Genomic DNA, 23,213 nt, shown 5'->3' with positions numbered 1-23,213 from the left:
GTTATACAAAAAACTACCGTTTGCAAAAAAAAAAAAAAAAAATCCATAGCGCTGTGTATAAAATTTGCTGTGATGTGAGCGCACGTCCGCAGTGTGTGAGGTTGGTGATGTATGGCCGGAGAATGTTATTGACATAAATTATACCGTTTGATGAGAAGCGGTAGCGTTCAAACAGATATTCCTCTGGAAATGACAGGACATCTAATCTGGGCCGGAAAGCATTTTGAATCAGTTGGGCTTCGAAATCAATCGGATTGGGAATGAATGGGCAATCCATGTATAACAGCTTTCTTCATGTGGGAGGAGACAGGTAGAAACTCAAGGTTTCTTATAGTAAACCTGTCAGCGAGCAGGTTATGTTCACAGAGTGTTACCATGGTGACTGACTCAGAGTTTCAGTTACCTCTCTTTCTGGAACAGAAAACTCAGAGTTTCCCTCATCTCAGGTTTAACTTACTCTGAGTTTTCACATAACCCGCTTTCTGGAATACCCCCAAGAAAGACTTCCCATGCCGGGGAAATTTAGTTGTTACAGCCAGCAAGTATTGCAAAGAGCAAGCAGGAGCTAGGCTGTTAGCAGGCTTTTTGTTGTTATTGTTGTTGTTGTCAGAGCACTCGCTCTCAAGTTTCGATAGTAGAGTCAGCTGACACGGGTCACACCCTTTATCTGCCGCTTGCCGGCGAAATCCTGAAGGGGCGGGATTTTTACTAAACTCGTAAGAGAGACTGAGCATACCACTAGCAGAACAAGCCATGTTGCAGATGATAGGAGTTGGTAATTGATTAGGAACTAGGCTGTTAGCAGGCTGTTAGCAGGCTCTGTTGTTATTGAGAGCACTCGCTCTCACTCTCTGAGCTTCAATAGTAGGGTCGGCTGACGTGGCTTATACCCTCTATCTGCCGCTTGCTGGTGAAATCTTACTTCTGAGCGGAAAGCCCTCCAACGGGTGGTGAAAACCACCCAGTACATCACTGAGGCTCAGCTAACCACCATCGAGGACCTCCAGTGCAAGCGCTGTCTAACAAGGGCACGCAGCATCAGCTGCGACAGCTCCCACCCCAACCATGGACTGTTTGCCCTCCTACCATTTTGTAGGAGGTTCAGGAGCCTCCATTCCCGCACCAGAAGGCACAGGAACAGCTTCTTCCCCAGAAGAGTTACCTTGCTGAACTGTGTCCACCAGCAGCCCCCCTCCAACCCCTACCACCCTCCCATTAACAATGACACGCAACGTGAAGGAGGCCTCCCTGCAGGTCGACCAGCTTCCCATCCGCTTCCTGGAGGCGCCAACTGGCGGACATTCTCGCTTACAGCTCAGCAGCCAGCTGTTTGTAGGTAGGCTTGCCATCAAACTAAACATCTCCATCTGAGAGGGTCTTTTGTTTAAACCTAAACCTTCATTGATTTTTCTAGCAGCAAGCTGCAAACACAGCAAGCTGTAAACACATTGTAATATTAGTTTAACAGCTACAAGGAGCGGGTTTGACACGAGGCACGCGTGGAAGCGGCAGGCAGACATTGAAACAAAGAAAAACACAGCACAATCAAAGGCTGGAAAAAACGAAGGACCAAAAACAATGACTTTTCTTAACAAGGAGAGGAAGACAAAGAGACTCGTACTTACAGACCAACAACCAGACATCGACATGGATTGAGGAATAATCCGGCAACGAGGAGAAGAAGGTCCATGTCTTTTATACTCTCCCTGATGAAGGGAGAGTGAATGCAGGTGAGTAGCCGTGGGAGGAGCTGGCAGCAGGTGAGAGGCTGCCCGGCCACGACTCCAGGGGTAGACAGACAGACACACACACACAGGGAAAAAGGGAGAGGAGACACACTGGGAGAGACAGGAAGGCAGGATCATAACAGGAGGGGCAGAGCTCTGGCTCCAGCTCCTCTCCCTGCCCGGCACCCGGAGCTGCCCATGGAGCATCCCCCAGTTCCAGACTCCAATGATACTGGCTCGGCCCCCCTGTCCACTGTTCAGCCCCACGACACTCATTGTAGGGGACAGCATCATCCGGAACGTCCATTTCTTCAATGCCACTACACGGTGTTTTCACGGAGCCACTGTCACCGTCATCATGGACAAACTCACTGAACTGCTCTAGTCCATGCCATCCTCCATAACCCAGATTATCATTCACATTGGCACAAATGACACAGCTCGGCAACAGTCCAAGTTAACAAAGAGGGATTTTAAAGACCTCCTCAGAGTCATGCGGGAAGAGGGTCTCCATCAGCGGGCCCATACCAACCCACTCCCGCGGTGCTGACTGGTTTGTCAGACTCCTCAGCTTGAACACCTGGCTCCAGCACACCTGCACATCACACAACCTGGTTTTTATTGTCAATTGGAGGAAATGGAGGAAATCTAAATTAACAGTCCACCTTGAGATTTTACGCCAACAACTCAAAACCTACAATAACGTAGTTAAACAGGCAAGAATTTCTCATTTCTCACAACTCATCATAGACCATAAAAACAACCCCCGGTTCCAATTCTCCACCTTTGATATTTTAATAAGCACAAATTTTAATAAAGCTAGATCCAGCCTTTTATCCCAACAAGTTTTGTCTGTTAAGATACCTTAAATGTTGTCCTTGCCTGAGGAAACACTAATTCAATGGCTTTTTAAACAGAAACAACATTTTAGAGAGACATCAGTCTGGTTTTAGGATGAACCACAGTACCAAGGCAGCACTTTTAAAAATTATAAACGACCTCAGGTGGAACAAGAAACTCTACTCTACTCTACTCTACTCTACTCTACTCTACTCTACTCTACTCTACTCTACTCTACTCTACTGGATCTAAGCGCCACCTTTGATACAGTTCCTCTTGGGAACATCATTCTTCTGTAGAATGTAGTGAGGATGGGCGGGGGCAGGTGGGCTCTCCGCATCCTGCGCAGAAAGTGCAGGCATTGCTGTGCCCTTTTCACCAGTGATGCCGTGTTCACAGACCAGGTGAGATCATCTGTGATGTGCACCCCCAGGAACTTGGTGCTGCTGACCACCTCCACAGCTGTGTTGTTGAGGAGAAGTGGAGCGTGACTGGGCTGGTTCTTCCTAACAATGATCTCGTTGGTTTTGTCTATGTTCAAGATCAGGTTATTGTCTTTGCACCAGCCCACCAGCTCCTCCACCTCCTCTCTATAGGCTCTGATGAGGCCCACCACTGTTTCAGTCATGTGTCATCAGGGTGAAAAGGAGAGGGCTCAGGACACAGCCCTGAGGGGAGCCTGTGCTGTGGGTGATGAATGAATGAATGAATGAATGAATGAATGAATGAATGAATGAATGAATGAATGAAGGCTTTATTTCAAACATGTGAGAGTAGTACAAAAAATAACAAAAACAAATGAACAAATGAAAACACTTAATTGAGAGCCAATGGAACAATATCAACATAACATGTTCAAAAAGGAGTAGGAAGAAGCATTAGCTTATTGAATCCTACCCCTTCTCCACTTAATGATCATACCGTATACTTCCTGTGTAACCCCTTTTTGTTTTTTTTTATGATTTTATGATGACACGGGAGGTGTTCTGTCCCACACACACCAACTGAGGTCTTTCAGTGAGGAAGTCAAGCAGCCAGTTACACAGGGGGGTGCTGAAACCTAGGGGTCCCAATATACAGCACGGCACTTGGTGCAGTCATCTGCTCACATGGCTTCTCATACCATTTATATGCAGATGATACCCAGCTCATCCTTTCGTTCCCACCAGACGACCCCACAGTCTTGGCACGCATATCGACATGCCTCGCCAATATCTCAACATGGATGAAGGAGCGATACCTTCAGCTTAACCTCAGCTTAAGCTCCTTGTCCTGGCCAGTCCCTCTATACAACAGCAGATTACTATCCAGCTTGACTACCTCTGCTCACTCCGCAAAATCTGCCAGAAACTTGGATGTCATGATTGATAACCAGCATGTGGCCTCTGTTGCTCGGCCATTCCGATTTGCCCTGTACAGTACCAGGAAGATCAGACCCTACCTGTTTAAGCATGCAATACAACTCCTAGTACAAGCGCTGGTACTATCACGCCTCGACTATTGTAATTCCTTACTGGCAGGGCTCCCAGCATGCTTGTTAAACCCTTGCAGATGATCCAGAATGCGGCAAACGAGCATATGTCACTCTGCTGTTCATATCCCTTCACTGGCTCCCAGTTGCTGCCCGCATCAAGTTCTTAGCTCTTGAGCTTTAGAAAAAGAGAAGACCAAGCTGAACACCTGCTTTCTTAAAAAAATTCTATTCACTCTATGCACTCTATGCATTACTTCGTAGCACTGGGCACTTACTTTTGTTGTTCTCTCCTGTCCAGAACCTTGCTTGTGATGTATGAAAATCTTATATGTACATCGCTTTGGATAAAAGGGTCTGCCAAATTAGAAAATTGCACCAGGTGAAATGGAAAATGTGAGCATATATTGGCATTGATAACAGTTAAATAGTCTGACAGCTGTGGGGATGAAGGACCCACGCTAGTGTTCTTTCTCACAGACTGGATGCATGCAACTACCACATTGGACACGCAAGTTGCGAAGCCTCACATACTGTGGTCTGTTGGTGAGGCTGTCGATGGTCCACACAGCCAGGTGGCAGTCTACGCCGGCTCCTTCAAGCTTCCCCCTGAGCAGTGATGGTTGGATAATGTTGTAAGCACTGGAGAAGTCATAGAACATGACCCTCACCATGCTTCCAGTATGCTCCAGGTGGCAAATAGATTGAGAGAGGAAAGCGATTCCTCCATGCCAATACTTTGACGATATGCAAACAGTAGGGGTTCCAGCTCGCTGCTCCCCAGGTGATGGAGGTGGTTCAGTATAATCCTCTCCAAGGTCTTCATCAAGGGGGACTGGAACCCCACATAAAGTTTTCCACAGGGCCAGAACACTCTACAGGCTCATGTTTATGATGTGCAGGAGGACCCCGCAGAGCTCATCTGCGCGGTCCCTGAGCAGTCTGGAGTCTGCTCGTGTTGCTCAGAGTGATCAGCTATTCCCAAGTGTAAGTTTGAAGTTAATCTCCTGAAGTTAATGAAATGAATCCACAAAGTACAAAAAAGCAAATACCTAGTTTCAACAGTTGTACATTCATATGTACACTCGATCCACTAAGACTAGTGATGGAAAAAACACAAGACAGACATAAAACGCACTAATACAAAGGAAATGGCCAGAGCTGCTGTAACAAGCTGCCATTCTCGCGGCGCCACCTTGATTGTTGACAGAGTATTTTTCTGTGTATTTTTATTTATTTTTGTCCTAGTGTTGTGTTCATTTGCCCTGTGCTTTATGTGTGGTAAATGTATGCATCCCACTGGTGCATAAATGGGGAATTATGCCTGAGTTTTCACCGCATAATCAGTGATTTAGATTAGATGCTTTAACTGCTGAGACTGTGGACTTCTTTAGGACTTTGAGCAAGAGAGGCAAGTGTGTGTGTGTGTGTGTGTGTGTGTGTGTGTGTGTGTGTGTGTGTGTGTGTGTGTGTGTGTGTGTGTGTGTCTGTCTGTCTGTCTGTCTGTCTGTCTGTCTGTCTCTCTGTCTCTCTGTCTGTCTGTCTGTGCATGTGTGTGTGTGCATACATGTGTGTTTGTTTCAGGGGGAGGGAAACAGTCTACAGCCAGAAACACATAAAAAAAAAAAAAAAAACACTATAAAAGGGATAATTTCTTTGTTTCTGCTTCATGCTGACTGCACTGCCTGGAAACGCCAACGAATTTCACAAGGCATTTAAGACCCAGGAACATGATAACTAGAAAACCAAATAAATTGCCTAAGTTCCTTTGCTTTTCAACACTTTGAGACTCTTTCTAATTACTTCTCCTCTCAGCCTTTTCAAAGCGCACAAAATTTCTTGAGTGAATTTCTTCTTTATTATTATTATTATTATTATTATTATTATTATTATTATTATTATTATTGTTATCTACATATTGTTTTTTATCTCTATATTACTATTGATACCACTGCTACTGTTTCTAGCTGCTGCTATTGTTAATGTGGGTAGAGCTTTTGAGATTTAGAGATTCTCATTTCAAAAGAACTACAGTCATCATGGAAACAAGAAACCACCTGTTTAAGCATGTTCAATTGAAGAACTTGAAAACAAGTCACCAGTGGTGACCTCACAGCTGACCCTCTCCATGGTGTTTCACAGTGTGGTAACTAAGGTTGTGTTTGACTATTGCTAATGTGCAGCCACCACATTCATTTCAATGGGACCTCTTTATTGGGTGCTGCCAATGCAGAGAACACTGGCAAAAAAGTTTAACCTGGTTTGACTTTGCAATGCAATTTAATTATTCAGCAAACAAATATGAACAAGCATACGTTCCTAGTAGGCTACTTATTGTGATGTGAATGGGATATTTCTACAATTTACATGGTAATCACCACAGTAAAGGATAAAATGATCCTGTTATGAGAGAGGTCCTCACATTATAAAACAATGTGGACTAATTTGAAGAAGGAGTTTTGTAAGTATACTCTGCTGTGCATTTTACCAGGTTTATCTTTTATGACAAGACATTCTATGTAAAAATTTCTACAATTATGAAAAAAGTCTTAGCGAAACATACATTTAGTACTAGCAGGTACTAGCAGTTTGTACTACTTCTGAAGGATGAAAATAAAAAACAAATATGTGTGTGTGAGTGTGTGTGCTCAAGCGCACATGATCAAATATTCCTCTCGGATGCAATGAATGCTGGATTTCTGGACAAGATTTCTGGAGATAATTGGCTCAGGCATGCAAAAAGATACTTTCCTAAGTGTATTACAAAACAGGACATAAGATGTGATGTTGATGGAAACTGTTGGACAAATGCAGGAGGCAGGGTACACTAGCACAGTTGTATTTCTATATTTGTAGCTACAAGTATGTATCATTGGATAGTTTTGTATTATATACATAATAGACAACATGTAGGCCTATGCACAGGTAGCACAATACATGCAAATGTTGTCTGTTTTTGAATGATAAAACAGATTTTTTTGTCAAAAAAAAGTATACTGGTCACTGGGAGATGATCCAGTAAGGAGTGGGCAAGCACATGAGGTGAACCAGCAGGTTTGCTGGTGGTGGACTGGAGCTGGGCAGACTTGGCAGCTTGCAACATTAGGAGATGAGCCTGAGACAAAACATGGCAAACAAAACATGAGCATGTGCAAAGCACAAAGAGAGCTGAGAGACAGACGCAAGGAAAGACTGGCTCCCCTCGTTCTTTCTTTTCTTTGTTTCTTTCTTTTTCAATGTGGTTCAAAGATGCTTTTAGGTGTTATTATGTTTGTTGGCATTATAACTTATAGATATATGTCTGAGGACCATAAATGACAGTTAAATTAAATCTAGATAAAAGAAATAGTTATACACAGATGCAGATACAGATAGACTTTTAAACCCATTAATCTGATTATATCTGATTTCTGCACCACACAATAGAGGTGTGAAATGGGACTGAATCTTTCAGGTGTTCAGGATTGTGGAAATGAGACTCTAAGTAATTTCCTGATAGGCAAGCACTTCAAGTCTTAGATGGACATATATATCTAGAAAACATTTATGGGACACAACTCCATGTCCACACTGGTGACAGTCCTTTTACAATGAAAATGCAGTGAGTTCTTGTCAGCTAATAAAGCCCAGCACAGAGGCCACTGACACACCTGACACACCATCTGGTATCAGAGCTTAGAACTGATGGTCAGTAAAGTGTATCTGGTGTGTGTTTACGCATGTAGTCTCAACAGATTGCTGTTTGGATTAAATATTTTCCACTTGACATCTGCAGGGTCATGAACAGTGATGGCAAATAGCCCATGACAGTACAGATTTTAACATCAAAAACTGGAATCACCTATCATGAATATAACTTATTGGCCACATGGCCACATCTCTTGTCTTTTTTCTTTTTTTTTTTTTTTCTTTTTCTTTGTTTCACTTTTCCAAAAAATCTATCATGGGAGCATGGCAGCTTCATTTGCCATCTTTGACCATGTTTTCCTTATGCAGAGTTGAAACACAACATTCCCTAAAGATTGCCTTTCAGAGGAGCTGTAATTGTAAAATTAGAGACTGATTGTAGATCAGATCAGATTGTTGCATGAAGGTTCTGTGTGTCTCAAATGTTTTTGTGTCTTTTCTTATCTGCTTTCAAAAGACAGAGGTAGTGGTGGACTTCATTCCACAGGACTCATAGCAAAGCAGCATACCTAGAAATAGCAACGTAAAAAGGCTTTGGAACCACATGACACATGGATATGATTTCACTAATAATTTTGAGAAAATTCAGCTGATCAGCACATCAGTTTTACTATTATCTTGTTCTCCATCTAAGTAAATCAGCATTACAGAAACACAGCAAATAAAGGTTAATTTGTTTGGTATTAAATTTAAGCAGTAAGCAACAGGAAATATAATTATATACATCGCAGCACATTTTTAAAGAAGTAAACATACAAGACATATTATTTACTAAAAGTTGTCATATAATGGTTCTATGGTCAAAACAGTCTCATAAGTTATGTTAGTCATAAAACACAATGCACAAATAAATGCAGAGTGATCTGTGTCTGAAAATTTGTATCTGTGCCTCTAATTTACCACTTGCATATCTTCAATTAAACATCACCACGTTTTTCAATGGGAATGTGTGTCATACCAAATTGACAAATGCAGAGAAGACCAAGAACATTCCAGCTTATAATAAATTTTAACTCTGTCATGCTAGTGTCAGTCTACACCACATATGTCAAACTCAAGGCACACTGGCCGGTTTATGGAATTTTCTTTGGCCCGCATGATAATATCTAATTATTTTTAGAGCTGGCCTGCCAGTATATTGCATGCACCACTGGTACTACAAGTCCCACAATGCACAGTGCATTGCACATCAATCAAAGGCCCGCAAGCGCGAGTCCCTGCCCCACTCATTCATCAGCAGCCTGATGGAGCTCGTTACCTATATCAACTTTCAGCTTCCCTCTCCCCGAAAAATGGGTAAACGGATGGTGGACTTTGAAAACAGGGGTTTTCAAGGCAGGTAGGAGGCAGAGTATGTTTTTGCGGATATGAAGGACAAAGTTGTTTGTCTTCTGTGCGGAGACAGTTTGGCTGTCATGAAAGAATATAACGTAAGACACAATGAAACGAAACACAGTGACAGGTAAATTACTCTGGAAAAGCTGCAGTGCTGTTTAAAGATAAAAATGGTCTTATAAGCTGTGTTAGTTCCAGCTTCAAGTATCTGGCTTAAACTAGTGCGCATCAGAGAGCAGCATACTCAGATATAATATGTTGACTTTTTGCACTCTTGGTTTGCATTTTTGGTTTTTGTTTGAAGGAAATTATTTTTTGGCTGAAATGAATGCAACTGATTTTTCATTTATGTAATGATTAATGTTGTTTTATAGGCAGTAACTTATAGGCTGTGTTAGTTCCACATTCACTGTGTGCAATATGGTAATTTCAATCAGTCTTCAATAAACATTGAACCTGTCCGGCCCTCGACTTGGAAAATTTTTTTAAATTTTGGCCCACTGTGTAATTGAGTTTGACACCCCTGGTCTACATGGTCTGTGAAGCATTCAGCCTCTGTTCTACAGAGAGAGGTTCTCTACCAATGACCATGCTGCATACAATGAGGTCCTACATGTGACTATTAGGCTAAGAGGGAAATTCCACTGCAAAGCAACGTTAAACTCATTTATCAGACTGAGACATGAGACACAACGGAGCATGTGCAGTTGTTTAAGGCTATATCTCTGGCCTGATGATGTGTGCAGAGCTGGCTGTGACCTCATTGTAGTCATTGTAAGACCAAGAGTGGAACTCAGCTTTAACATAATTAACTTCATATAAGTTATTGAATAAAGCTATTTACATGCTTAATGAATAGAAATGCTTAAAACATTGACATGACATCTTATGTTCTCTGGCACGCGACATCTCAACATAAGTGCTTCTCTCAATTGTAATAGATACAGGAAAACAGAAATATAGTAGAAATTCATGTCACACAAAACCAGCATGACTAACACACTCTATAGAGACACAATTGTTAAGATGTGCAGCTGGTTTTAGGGCTAAAAAGCAGACTCAGAAGTGGAATGAAAAGTTACACTTTTTATTGCGGAGAACAAGAGTTTCCAGATGCATTTATGAATGGTTATTGTTATGTCCAGTAACGTGCATATTACAATATAGTTCTCACTGTTAGCTTTATTGACTCTAGCATCAACACCTGACAACAACTCTCCCACTTCGTCTCTCATACACAGCAAATTTCTGGAGTGGAATAATCTGGAGTTAGACATAAAAGTGTGAAAGAGTAAGATTTTTGGAGTTTATTTTTAAGTTAAACTACAGTTTTTGTTGGGGATACTCCATTTCGGTGTTCATTCTCTGGGTGTTGAGGGGCTGGATTCAACACTTCTCAGGTGTTGAGTGATCTACAGTTTTGTTGCCACTCCCACCTGTTTAGTCGACTTTGTCGAGCGACAGGTAAAAGTGCTATTTTACTTCTCAACTTTTGTTAGGCTGTGATGGACTTTCTGTCAGTGTAATGCTTGGATGAACTAAGTTAGTTGCTGAAGTTAAGGCTGGCCCCAAACTGGCAACTGTGCTGAATTTAACTCGATGGCTTCTTGTATCTCACTCGACGCACATGATTGAAATTAACGTTATACTCCCCAGTACTTATCCTTCTGTGTGTATTATAAGTCAGTTAACGTTAGCTAGCTGTGTTTCTTATTCTATCAACATATTTACTTAACATGTGTGTTGTAGTGCAGCAGGTAGTGTGCATGCCTCACAACAAGAGGGTTCGATCCCCGGGCGGGGCAGGGACTGTGAATATGCATTTCAGATGCAGCATAACACTGTGTCAATGTTTTCCACACATTAATATCTAACAAACAATGCCTTTTGAAATGTTACTAATCCAGTGTATGAAGAACAAATCACAGTTGCACTTATTTGTGGCCCAGCTGATATTTTTTAAGTGACCTGTCAGGTTAAGAAAAGACAAAATGGGGACCCACAGAGCAGACCAGAGACTCTCAGGTGATGAGAAACGATTTATTAACAGTCCAAGGTCGGTACACAGCAGGCAGTCAGGATAGGCAACAGTACAAAAATCGCTAGGCATATCGGGAGTCAAAAAACACAAGCAAGAGTCAAAAACCAGAAATCATTGTAGTGCGCATTCGCCAACCGCGCGTGCAGCCTGTAGCAGTCGCTCCTGTTTTCTTTTCTTAGTGTAGCAGTACGAGGCGCTGCTTTGGCTGAATCCAGGTGGGTCTACTGCTCTGTACTCTACCTGGCCTTTACCCTATCAGCGCAGAGAGCGAGGGTATAAAAAGGAGGCTGGGTTCCTCCCTCACCCTCTCTCTCTTCCTGGCTTGAAAGCCCCTCTGCTTCCGGCCCTCTGTTTCCTCCTCCGTTCGCCATGCAGTGGTCCATCGTGCTCAAGGGGAGGGCAGCGATCTCCTTCGTTTGCTATCAACACTAAGAAGACCAGCAGATCCGAATGCAGCACCGGCGCACCACAGACGCTCCCCTTCACGCGGAACCGTGTAGAGCCTCCTCGTCTTCCTCCTCACCTAGAGCACACCCACTGATCTGGACATTAAGATAAGTGCAGGAACACTGCTGCTTCGCCCTGCTGCTTCGCCCTGCTGCTTCGCCGACTCTCATCGACTGTAGCGTTTTTGCACGCCGCTTCTGCTTGGCTCGCCACTGCCCGCTTCGCTTCCTGTCGCTGCTACTGCTTCGCTCAGGGAGTGAATCTAGGTGGCTGTTTAGCCCCTGGTACTCCAACCCAGCTTATTTATTAATATTGGACTCTAGTGGTGGTTGCACCGCGCTGTGGGCTGAGTGTATGCGTGTGTGTGCGTGAGCCTGCGTGCGTGCGTGGAGGAGTGAGTGCGTGCCGGGCGAGTGAGATGGGGTTAGGGGATTTTACGTTTCTTTTGATTATAGAGTATTATTTTGACTCCATTGGTTGGTTTGTCATTATTTAGTTTTCATTTCAAATTAAGGATTATGTACATTTGTTTTTGTTTCTCTGGCCAGAGACCTGGTTCTTTGTTTCCTTTTTTTTGTTTGTTTGTTGGTTATTTCTTTTTTTGTCCTCTGTGACTTTTAATTAAAGTAACCAACAGTATTCAATTTCAATTCAATTTTATTTGTATAGCGCCAAATCACAACAGAAGTTGTCTCAGGAAACTTTCCATATAGAGCTGGTACAGACCAAGCTCTTTTATCTACAAAGAAACCAACAATTCCCCCATGAGCAAGCACTTGGCGACAGTGGCGAGGAAAAACTTCCTTTTAACAGGCAGAAACCTCGAGCAGAACCAGACTCTGGGTGGGCGGCCATCTGCCTCGACCGGTTGGGTGAGAGAGGAAGAGCAAGAGAGAGAGAGTGAGACAGACAGACAGACAGACAGACAGACAGACAGACAGACAGACAGACAGACAGACAGACAGACAGACAGACAGACAGACAGACAGAAAGAAAAGCAGTCAGAGAGAGAGAGAGAGAGAGACAGACAGAGACAGAGACAGAGACAGAGAGACAGACATGCAGTCACAGTAACAGTGACAGTGGATGTAATAACAGCAGTAGCAGTTGCAGTGGATGTCAGGCAGGGCCAAGGCAGGAGACGCAGCTGAAATCCACAATCCAGATTCAGCCACTGTCCATGGGAACCTGCAAGACGACAAAGCACAGAGACTCCGGGGAAGGAGCTAAGTTAGGACATGAGAGCGTGCGGATGGAGAGGGACAGAAGGACGGAGGAGCTCGGTGTATCTTTGGATGTCCCCCAACAGTCTAATCCTATAGCAGCATAACTAGGGGCTGGTCCAGGGCAAGCCTGAGCCAGCCCTAACTATAAGCTTTATCAAAAAGGAAAGTTTTAAGCCTACTCTTAAATGTAGAGACAGTGTCTGCCCCCCGGACAAAGACTGGAAGATGGTTCCACAGGAGAGGAGCTTGATAGCTAAATGCTCTGACTCCTGTTCTGCTTTTTGAGACTTTAGGAACCATAAGTAGACCTGCATTCTGGGAACGCAGTGTTCGAGTAGGGCAATAAGGTACTATGAGCTCTTTAAGATAAGAAGGTGCCTGGCCACTTATGGCTTTGTAAGGTACAGCAACTAATTGTGTTCTCCCCTCTCCTTTTAGTTGTTGGGAGCCGACGGTGGTGGTGGTGTCCTGGGTGGCAGTGTCCTTCGTGTGTCGTGTGGCTCTGGAGTTTAGTTTGCGGTGTATTTCACGTTTGGCTGGGTGGCACGTATGAGTGGGGTGCTCCTCCTTTAAGTTGGGTTTCCTCCCCCAAGCCCCCTCCCCGCACTGTCGGTAAGCCTCAACATTGGAGTAGGGTGTTATCACTTTAGTTTCCTTTAATGTTCTTTTCTTATCTGGTGTGTAATCAGTTTAATAAATTTGAGTATTGGTTACATTGAACCACATCTCCTGCCCTCCTTCGTATTCCTTACCTGTGTGCCTTGTCTACTACAATTTCTATTCATTCAAAATTCCCTGGGTGAAATTCCCAGGGTGGCGTTGTCGGTTTTCCTGTCAAAGTCATATACTTGGATCCTTACCATAATCTTGTATTAGCCCTCGTATCGCCACATTAGTTTTACAATTCTTTGCCTCTTTTCTTTATTATTAATATCTTTATCTTAAGGACCGTCATTTTGAAGCTGTGCCCTCTCCAAACATGCTGGCTGAGAGAGCTCTGGTTTGTTTTTTCACATTGAAATTACTACTCTCACTGGGACACAGCACCGAGGTGCAGCGCATTGTCCGGCGCATTGGCCGGCCTCAGCTGATCGCGCTGAGGCCGGCCGGCCTGTCGGCCAGAACAACAGAGATCCCCGCTGAAATATGGAGAAAAACACACAGAGGAGGGTAGGGTACTTCATCATAATTTTAATATGAAGTATCATGAGCCTGGCTAACTGTGTTTGTCCCCTTTTTTCTTTAGGCCCTCCTGCCCCTTTACCACTGCTGCTTTGCCCAACTTGGTTCTATCTGCTTTGTCCCTTTATTTTGCCTTTTGCCTGTTTTGCCCTAAGTCATTAATTTGTTCCTCTGTTACTTATTACTTTAGTTATTGTATTATTGATTTGTGATTTAGCTGATTTTGTTTAGTTTTGCCTATTTTGTTATTATCTTGAGTTCTCATAGTTGAGTTTTGAGTTAGTTCATATTGTTTACCCAACAGGGATACATGCATTTCCCAAGTGGCTTCAGCTCCATTTATTTTCTTTAGTTTGGTTACTTTGGGCTGAGTTTTTAACTATTGTATCATTCATTTTTAGAATTTCTATCAAGGCCTTTTTTAGTATAAATTGTAATAAACTATTTTTATCTACCTTGATCTTTGGTTGTTTCTTGTTTATTAATATTATTCTTTTCTCCTTTTCAGCAGCCCCAGCCCCTGCCATTTGCTTTGATTATTTTGTTTATTAATAAAAACATTTCTGCCTTGACTGCTTACACATCCCCGCCTCTTTCAGTAACGAACCTGTGTGCCTTAGTAATTATTCTACATACCATTCAAGGTATTTCACGTATTTCCTGGGGTGAAATTCCCCAGGTGGCGTTGTTGGTTCACCCTCCATTGTCCCTTGTGTTTAAATCCCAATCTATACCTACCTACCCTACCTCTCTCTCGCCACATATGCTATCGTCAAGGATGCATACAGCTGTTCCCACCTCCCCCCTCTGGGCAGGTCAGATCACAACCTTGTTTACCTCACTCCCTGCCCCTGGTGAAGAGTCAGCCTGCGACCACAAGGACAGTGAGGAGATGGTCAGAGGAGACATATCAGACACTGCAGGGCTGTTTTGAGGTGACAGACTGGCAGGCACTCTGTGAGCCGCATGGGGAGGACATTGACGGGCTCACTGAGTGCATCAAGGACTACATCACCTTCTGTGTGGACTCCACTGTCCCATCCAAGACTGTCCATTGTTATCCAAACAACAAGCCGTGGGTGACAAAGGACATCAAAGACATCCTCAATCAGAAGAAGAGGGCCTTCAGGGCAGGTAACAGAGAGGAGGTGAGAACAATACAGAAGGAACTAAAAGTGAGAATCAGGGAGGCTAAGGAGAAATACAGGAGGAAGCTGGAGTGGAAACTCCAGCAAAACAACTTGAGAGAGGTTTGGAGTGGTATGAGGACCATTACTGGCTTCAGGACGGGCAGCAGAGGAGTTGAAGGCAGCATTGACAAGGCAAATGAACTGAATTTGTTTTTTAACAGATTCGATGCTTCTGGCCTGGCTCATGCTGCCTCTTTCTCCTCTGCTGTCTATAATGGACGACCATCATCACCCACTCCCCTCTCCTCCCCTCCTTCTCCCCCTCCTCCTTCTCCTTTATGAAGACTCTGGAGAGACTCATCCTGGAGCAGCTCTGGCCCATGGTCAAGCCACTGTTGGACCCCCTCCAGTTCGCCTACCAGCCCCGACTTGGAGTTAAGGACGCCATCATCTACCTGCTCAACCGTGTCTACGCCCACCTGGACAAGCCGGCAAGCACTGTGAGAGTCATGTTTTTTGACTTCTCCAGTGCATTCAACACCATTCATCCAGCTCTACTGGGTGACAAGCTGACAGCGATGCAGGTGGATGCCCCCCTAGTGTCCTGGATTGTGGACTACCTGACTGGCAGACCACAGTATGTGCGCCTGCAACACTGTGCATCAGACAGAGTGGTCAGCAACACTAGGGCCCCGCAGGGGACTGTTCTCTCTCCCTTCCTCTTCACCTTCTGCACCACAGACTTCAGCTATTGCACAGAGACCTGCCATCTTCAGAAGTTTTCTGATGACTCTGCGATAGTTGGATGTATCAGCAAGGGCGATGAGGATGAGTACAGGGCTGCTGTGGACAACTTTGTCACATGGTGTGAGCAGAACCATCTGCAACTAAACGTGGCAAAGACTAAGGAACTGGTAGTGGACCTTAGGAGAACCAAGACACCGGTGACTCCTGTTTCCATCCAGGGGGTCGGTGTGGACATTGTGGAGGATTATAAGTACCTGGGGGTACACATGGACAATAAACTGGACTGGGCTAAGAACACTGACGCTCTCTACAGGAAGGGCCAGAGTCGTCTCTATTTCCTGAGGCGACTGAGGTCCTTCAACATCTGCCGGACTATGCTCAGGATTTTTTATGAGTCTGTGGTGGCAAGTGCAATTCTCTATGCTGTTGCGTGCTGGGGCAGCAGGCTGAGGATAGCAGATGCCAACAGACTCAACAAACTGATCCGCAAGACCAGTGACATTGTGGGGATTGAGTGTGACTCTCTGACGGTGGTGTCAGAAAGAAGGATGCTGAAGAAGCTAAGGACTATAATGGACAACGTCTCACACCCACTTCATGATGTGCTGGTCAGTCACAGGAGTACGTTCAGTGGGAGACTCATACCACCAAAACTCAGGACTGAACGATACAGGAAATCATTCCTGCCTGTGGCCATCAACCTGTACAACTCCTCCCTCTGAATGGCCCTGGGACTTCACTGTCACTGTCTGTTCTGTTGTACATCTTACATTTCAGTTTTTGCACATTTATTTCAGTTTTTGCACATTCAACATTCAGTACATAGTACATAGTAATTCTAATATATATTTTACATCTCAATTTTGCACATCCAATTGTATTGCAGTACATTTTATATTGTTGTACACTCATTGAGTGGATATTTCTGTATATTGTATATTTCTTATTTACATATATCCTTAGTATTAATATTCTGTTTCTTTTATATTGCCTTTATATATATATTCCTTCTCGTCCTTCTTTCTAATTTTTATTCTAATCTATAATTCTGTTTTGCATGGAGCACTGCTAAAAACAATTTCCCCTCGGGGATAAATAAAGTAATTCTGATTCTGATTCTGATTCTGATCATGTATCAGGCAAAGGTACAGAGACGCTGGGCAAAAAGGCGACAAAGAGCAAAAACAGGTTGAAACACAAAGAAGTCAAAACATGAGGAAAATGCCGGAGAGCTGCTCACAAGGAATGCAGTCAATCTGACAAAGACACACTGGGGAGAGCAGGTATATATATACAACAGGGGGTGGACACAATGAGACACAGGTGAAGACAATGAACAATCACATACATGGGGAGTCAAGACACCTAACAAGAAGGACAAACAGGAACTGAGAAAACCCTACAAAATAAAACATGACCCTCTGAGGTGGTGTGTTTTCAGGCTCAAATGAAGTTGGTTTCTGATCCCTCCCAAGATGGGACTGGTTTTCTCATACGCCTCGTCGTTTTCATATTGCCCTTCCAGGTTTTTGAATTACATTTTTTGTCTTTACTCTGGCTTTATCATAATCTGCCTCCTCTAATACTGTCATTGTATGATACTATGATAAATAAAAAAAAATAATTGTCTCATCTGTTCAGAGGCCTGTACCATAAAGCTGGATTATGGTTTAGCGAGATAACTTCAGGCTTATCCCTGGCTTTTCTGTACCATAAAGGTGGCTTACTTTCTATCAGGCTACGTTGCCGTGGTAACCTATGCTGAACACCTAACCTGCTCCGGAGCAGGATAAATTCAGGATAAGAGCTCAACAGGTATAAAAGCACCACCTACTGACCAATCAGTTCTCTTGGAAAATGGCCTGTCCGTTTTATGAGAACCCGGTGGATCTTGGTACACAGCTTGTGCGAAGAGTACTCAGGCGCGAGAGAATATTTAGAGATCGCTGTAATCCGTTCGAATTGTCTGAACAATCACTGTACGAAAGGTACAGGTTTTCGGGAGAGGGGTTACAATACATCTGTCAGCTGCTGGAGCCTTACATCAGTAATGTAACGCACCGCAACCACGCGCTGACAGCCCCGCAGACAGTGTGCATTGCACTGAGGTTTTTTGCCACAGGTAATATATTTCTTAGTGATGTTTGTAATTATTATGATGTCTTTAAATCCCTCGTTGGATGGGTTACAAGCAAGCCACAGATAAAATGCCATTAATCAATTATTTGTTTAAGTAAATCATGGATTGATTGATTCATTCATAGGTACTTTTATGTATTCTGTTGGCGATGCCGAAAACCTTGGGAAAAACACAGTATGTAGAGCTATTCCTAAAGTCGCGGGGGCCCTGACTGAGCTTGTCGATGCATTCGTGGTGTTTCCCGGCCACCTGCCCACGCAATGCATCAAAGAGGGCTTTTATGACATCGCAGGTAAGCAAGGTTGATGTGTAATTTGCATAATGTAGACTAAGCCCTGGGATGTTTGCCGTTATATATTGTATTGTATATAGCCTCCAACATGTAGGCCTACATATACATATGCTACATGTATAAGATATAGTAAGCGTACTGACCACTTTGAAGTATATTTTTATACTTATGTTTGATTTGCTCCCATGTTCTCTTTGCTCCACTCGGGTTGCATCTGAAATAATAAGGCTACAATCACATGCCATAATGAAAAATTTCATACACACATACATTTATGGAACACACAAATGTTACTGCAGTCAGATATACAAGTGCAGTCATAGTGGGGAAGTAATATTATAATGGCACTAACTTACGCATTGACACAGTCGGCGATTTTTTGCCAGCAATCCTTGTGCCATTTGGCAGCTGCAACTGTGTTGCTTTTTGCCTGGATTATTGATTTGTATTCCTCGTATTTATTAATTATTATTGTTTGCTCCTCCGTAGTGAAATATGAGGCTCGGGCTGATTTTTCCATGTTTGCGATTGGTCGCATGCAGCAAACTCCGCCCTTTTTATGTGACCGCGCACAGATCTAGATTGGACAAGCCTGAATTGAATTAGTGAGTTGATAGCCGGCTTTATGGTACCGAAAATCCGGAGGGCGGATGTCTCGTTAAGTGAAGCCCGATAATTAGGCGGAAGCCCGGCTAGGTTAATCAAGCTTTATGGTACAGGCCTCTGGTGTCAGTCTCTAGGGTGTTGCCATTACCTTGTCCTCTCATTGGAGACACTAACTAAGACACAAAATTCAAGGAAAATGACATGGCAACTATAGTAAAACTACTTTAACATCCATTTCAATGGCCATTTAGCAGGGATATGTGACCAGCTGAGAGAAAACCAACAACAAGTCTCCGGGGGGGCATTTTGAGTTATTTACAGATTCTGAAAGTGTAGTTTCTAAGCTTTCCAACAATGTCTAACACATGGAAATCTGCAAATATGTGAGGAAGATGTGGCCATTTGAATGTAGGCACTTCTCAAACAATTTTTTGAGAAATACATCCTGAAAGATTCTCACCTACCAGGGGAGCCAGGTAACACAGTGCTGCTCATTGCATCTCATTTGCATAAGTCCAACCCCCTAACCATTGTTCTACTATTGTAGTAGTTTGAACAACGGTTATCAAATGGAAATGAAAATTATTTTGTTACAAAAAGCCCCTGAATAAAAATGAAAAACAAGAAAGGTAATATACTTAAGAGTTAGAAGGAGCAAATGTAGATACTTATTTCTAATATTATATAAAATAAAATAAATTCTGTCTCTCTGTGGTGCAGTGGGATGGATCAGTCTGCTGCTGAATGAGCTCCTGTGGCTGATCAGCACATTGTTATCTCATGCTCCAGCTCCTTCACCTCGAGGCCGAGGGATTCTCAAGTCCAGTCAAGTCAACTTTATTGTCAATGCTGTCGTATGTACAAGACATTAACAGAGGTTGATGATCATAAACTCCATGAGGGGTGAAAAGTGTCTACAAATCTTACGGGTCTTACCTCCCTCAATGAGGGCTCCGTCTGCTCGGTAGCATGTTAGCTGGTCCAGCTGGATGGCAGAGTCCGGTATGCTGTTTTTGAGCCATGTTTCTGTTAAAACGAAAACACAGCACTCTCTCACGGTCTGCTGGATCGATCTCAGAAGGTGTATATAGTCAAGTTTGTTGTCCAAGGAGCGTACATCGGTGAGTATGATAGATGGTATAGCCAGCTTAAGTGGATTCGCTGCTAGCCTAGCCCGGATACCCCCGTGCTTTCCCCACTTCCACCTCCTCTCGCACTGCCTGCGGCACTTCCTCTGTGGGTGCACTGCAGCAGTGGGAGTCGGTGTCGAAACAGGCAACTGGTGTGTGCCGGGTTTAATTTGCAGATTGCTGTGTTGCCGATGTCAAAAAGAGTCCCACGGCTGTGTGTGCGCATTAGGACAAACAAGTGCGACGAAAACATAAAATCACTCAAACACTCCGACGAAGACAAACATGTAGACACCACATTACTGGCGCCGGCATAACCAGAAGCTACATAAGTAGCCATGTGGTTCCCTTTTAACGTGCAGCTGATGGGCCATAAAAAGAACATAAGCGTGTGAATAGCCAAAGAAAGCCAACTAGGACCGTGAATTTCCACTAAAACAACCCAAATTCAAATACAAAGTTTATGGTTTTAAGGCCCCCAATACTGTTATTTGAAATCAACTTTTCATTGGCTGCACGGTGGTGCAACAGGTAGTGCGCGTGCCTCACAGCAAGAAGGTCGCAGGTTCGATTCCCTGGTCGGGCCTTTCTGTGTGAAGTTTGCATGTTCTTCCCGTGCATGTGTGGGTTCTCTCCGGGCACTCCAGCTTCCTCCCACAGACCAAAAAAACATGCTCATTAGGTTGATTGGTGACTTTAAATTGGCCCTAGGTGTGAGTGTGAGTGTGAATGGTGTGTGTATGTGCCCTGCGATCGGCTGGCGACTGGTCCAGGGTGTACCCCGCCTCTCACCCGTTGACAGCCGAGATAGGCTCCGGCCCCCCTGCAACCCCGAAAGGGATAAGCGGTATAGAAAATGGATGGATGGATGGACTTTTCGTTGTTTACTCAACTTGCGCTGGGCCGACTTGTTGCTGGTTTTCTTGTGGTGGGTCACATATGGTACAATAGCTGAACAACTATAGCAGCAATTTCTATGCTGCTTCTCAGAGGACATGCCTTGCTACGAGCCCACAAAGGGCAATACACTATAAGACATGTTCCCAAAGGCTGACAAAAGTTTGATTTCATTTTCAAATTAAATGACCTCGAAAACAGTATCGGTCCTATAGGTTGTAAGTCTCTAGATGTATCTAAATGACAATGATGATGGAGAGATATTGAAATTGTTGTCACATCCTAATAATGTTAGTTTGCAGAAAGACATGTTCGGGTTAACCAGCCAACAAGCAACAAGCTCAGTAATTTATCCAGCTGTTGCTATGATAATGCTTAGCTTGCTAACGTTGCTTTGTAGACCGTCTGACTGTGATACAACTAACTGAAAGCACAAATGCCTTTCTGATGGAAGCTTTCTGACACTGATATGAGTCAGGGAGGGTAGCTTGATATTATATATTTACATCTTGAATTTTGTGTCATTTCCAATCTAAGCAGTTGGTTCCAGCTCAAAGCCCCGGTCCAAAGGCACAGCTCAGATGCCAGCTATTTCTCATGTTGGCTAAGATAGATAGCCTGAGAGGCTTTTGATAATAAAAATAGTGTAGAAAAAAAACATCATCATTCTAAAAAGTAATGAGAGAACATATGCCTCCATGGCTGCAGCGAGTGAGTTAGCCATGCTGCTGCAGCTGCCCCTTCACTTCACAAGTAAGCAAATAGTGACAGCGCTTGGTTTTCCATTTAGTGTAATAGCAGTTGGCACCCATAAATGTTGCTTTACTACCAGTACCGCTGGAAAGCTGTTGGTCTTACCTGCATTTGAGAATAATGTCTGACACCTAACCATGCGGAAAACCAAAGCATAAAATCCATACAAATCTGCTGAAATACATTTCAAGTTGATGCTCAAATGACTATATGCGAGTGGTGAATTACAGGCACAGTTAAAGATGTACAGTGATTTTACATGCAAATCACTCTGTATGATATTTGTTCATTGTATTTTACAAGTTACGTAACTTATGAGACTTTTTTTTAACCCCACACGGTTTACTACAAGCCTGAAGAACAGATTCATTCAGATGGCTGGAGAGTGAAATATATGGCTCCAACCTCCCAGCACTAAAATTACATTTCCCAGTATTTCTTGTCAACATAGTGAGGAAATGTTGGTGAGAGTATATGCAAAGTTGCAAAATGTTCACTATTTTCTTTTTTATCCTGCAATATCCACTTAGGGCAACTACTGCATGATTCATTTTTAATGATTCTATTTAAACATTTAAAACACCCGATTAATGTTAGAGAAAGATTAAAAAAAAGGTCTAGTTTTCTTTTTCACTCTGGCTACATGTGTCACCCATGTTGACAGCTGTACCCTACCTGCTCATGCTTAAATGTCTGGTGTTTAAAAATGTACAGACGATAGTGCATCTGTTTTGTTATATCCTGGTGCTGTGTTCAACATTTAAAATAATTAATGAAGGTTCCAAAACTGTGCAAATTATGCACTACACCTCCCTCAAATTAGAGTCTGCAAATTAAATGCAGTTATCATGCCTACTGCTGTATGATGGCTACAGGCAATCATCTGAAAAGAAAGGATTGTATACCTTTGAGCATTTATGGCTGACATTAAACTTATGCGGTTGTGACTTATGTCATAGCAATGCAGCTAGGAATTGACCAAACACAAAAAATGGACCACATGAAAATGGTATCACGGCTGCATTGGTGACACTGAATGTTTGGGGATAGTAACTGAGGAGGCAGTATGTAGGAGGCCTCTGGGCCTCCTGCTGCTCACTGTTCTTTCTCTGATTGATGTTTGAGCCTCTTACTGAGTTCAGCCTTGTATTTCACCAGAAAGTTTGTTTAATTACTGATTTAAAACCACATAAATATTTCACCAGAGACTTAATAAAGCTCAGCTTCAAAACACAAGACAAAGTTGAAGGTCTGTCTGTCTGTCTGTCTGTCTGTCTGTCTGTCTGTCTGTCTCTCTCTCTCTCTCTCTCCCTCTCCCTCTCTCTCTCTCTCTGTGTGTGTTCTTTACGACCCCCTTTTCTAGCAATGGTGTTTGGCAGCCTCAGCAGCTAGAAACTCCACAACAGCTACAATCAAGTTTTCTTGAGAACAGATAGCTGTATAGAACAAAGACCTCAACAAAGACAAAATAAATCAATTACCACTGTCACTTCAGATTTACAACAATGTAAAGACATAAATGTCCCTATTAAGTGTCAATCACAAAAAAAGCCTAGAACAAG

This window comes from Chaetodon trifascialis, chromosome 19, assembly GCF_039877785.1.
Source record: "Chaetodon trifascialis isolate fChaTrf1 chromosome 19, fChaTrf1.hap1, whole genome shotgun sequence".
Classification (NCBI taxonomy): domain Eukaryota; kingdom Metazoa; phylum Chordata; class Actinopteri; order Chaetodontiformes; family Chaetodontidae; genus Chaetodon; species Chaetodon trifascialis.
This window is presented reverse-complemented; position numbering follows the sequence as displayed.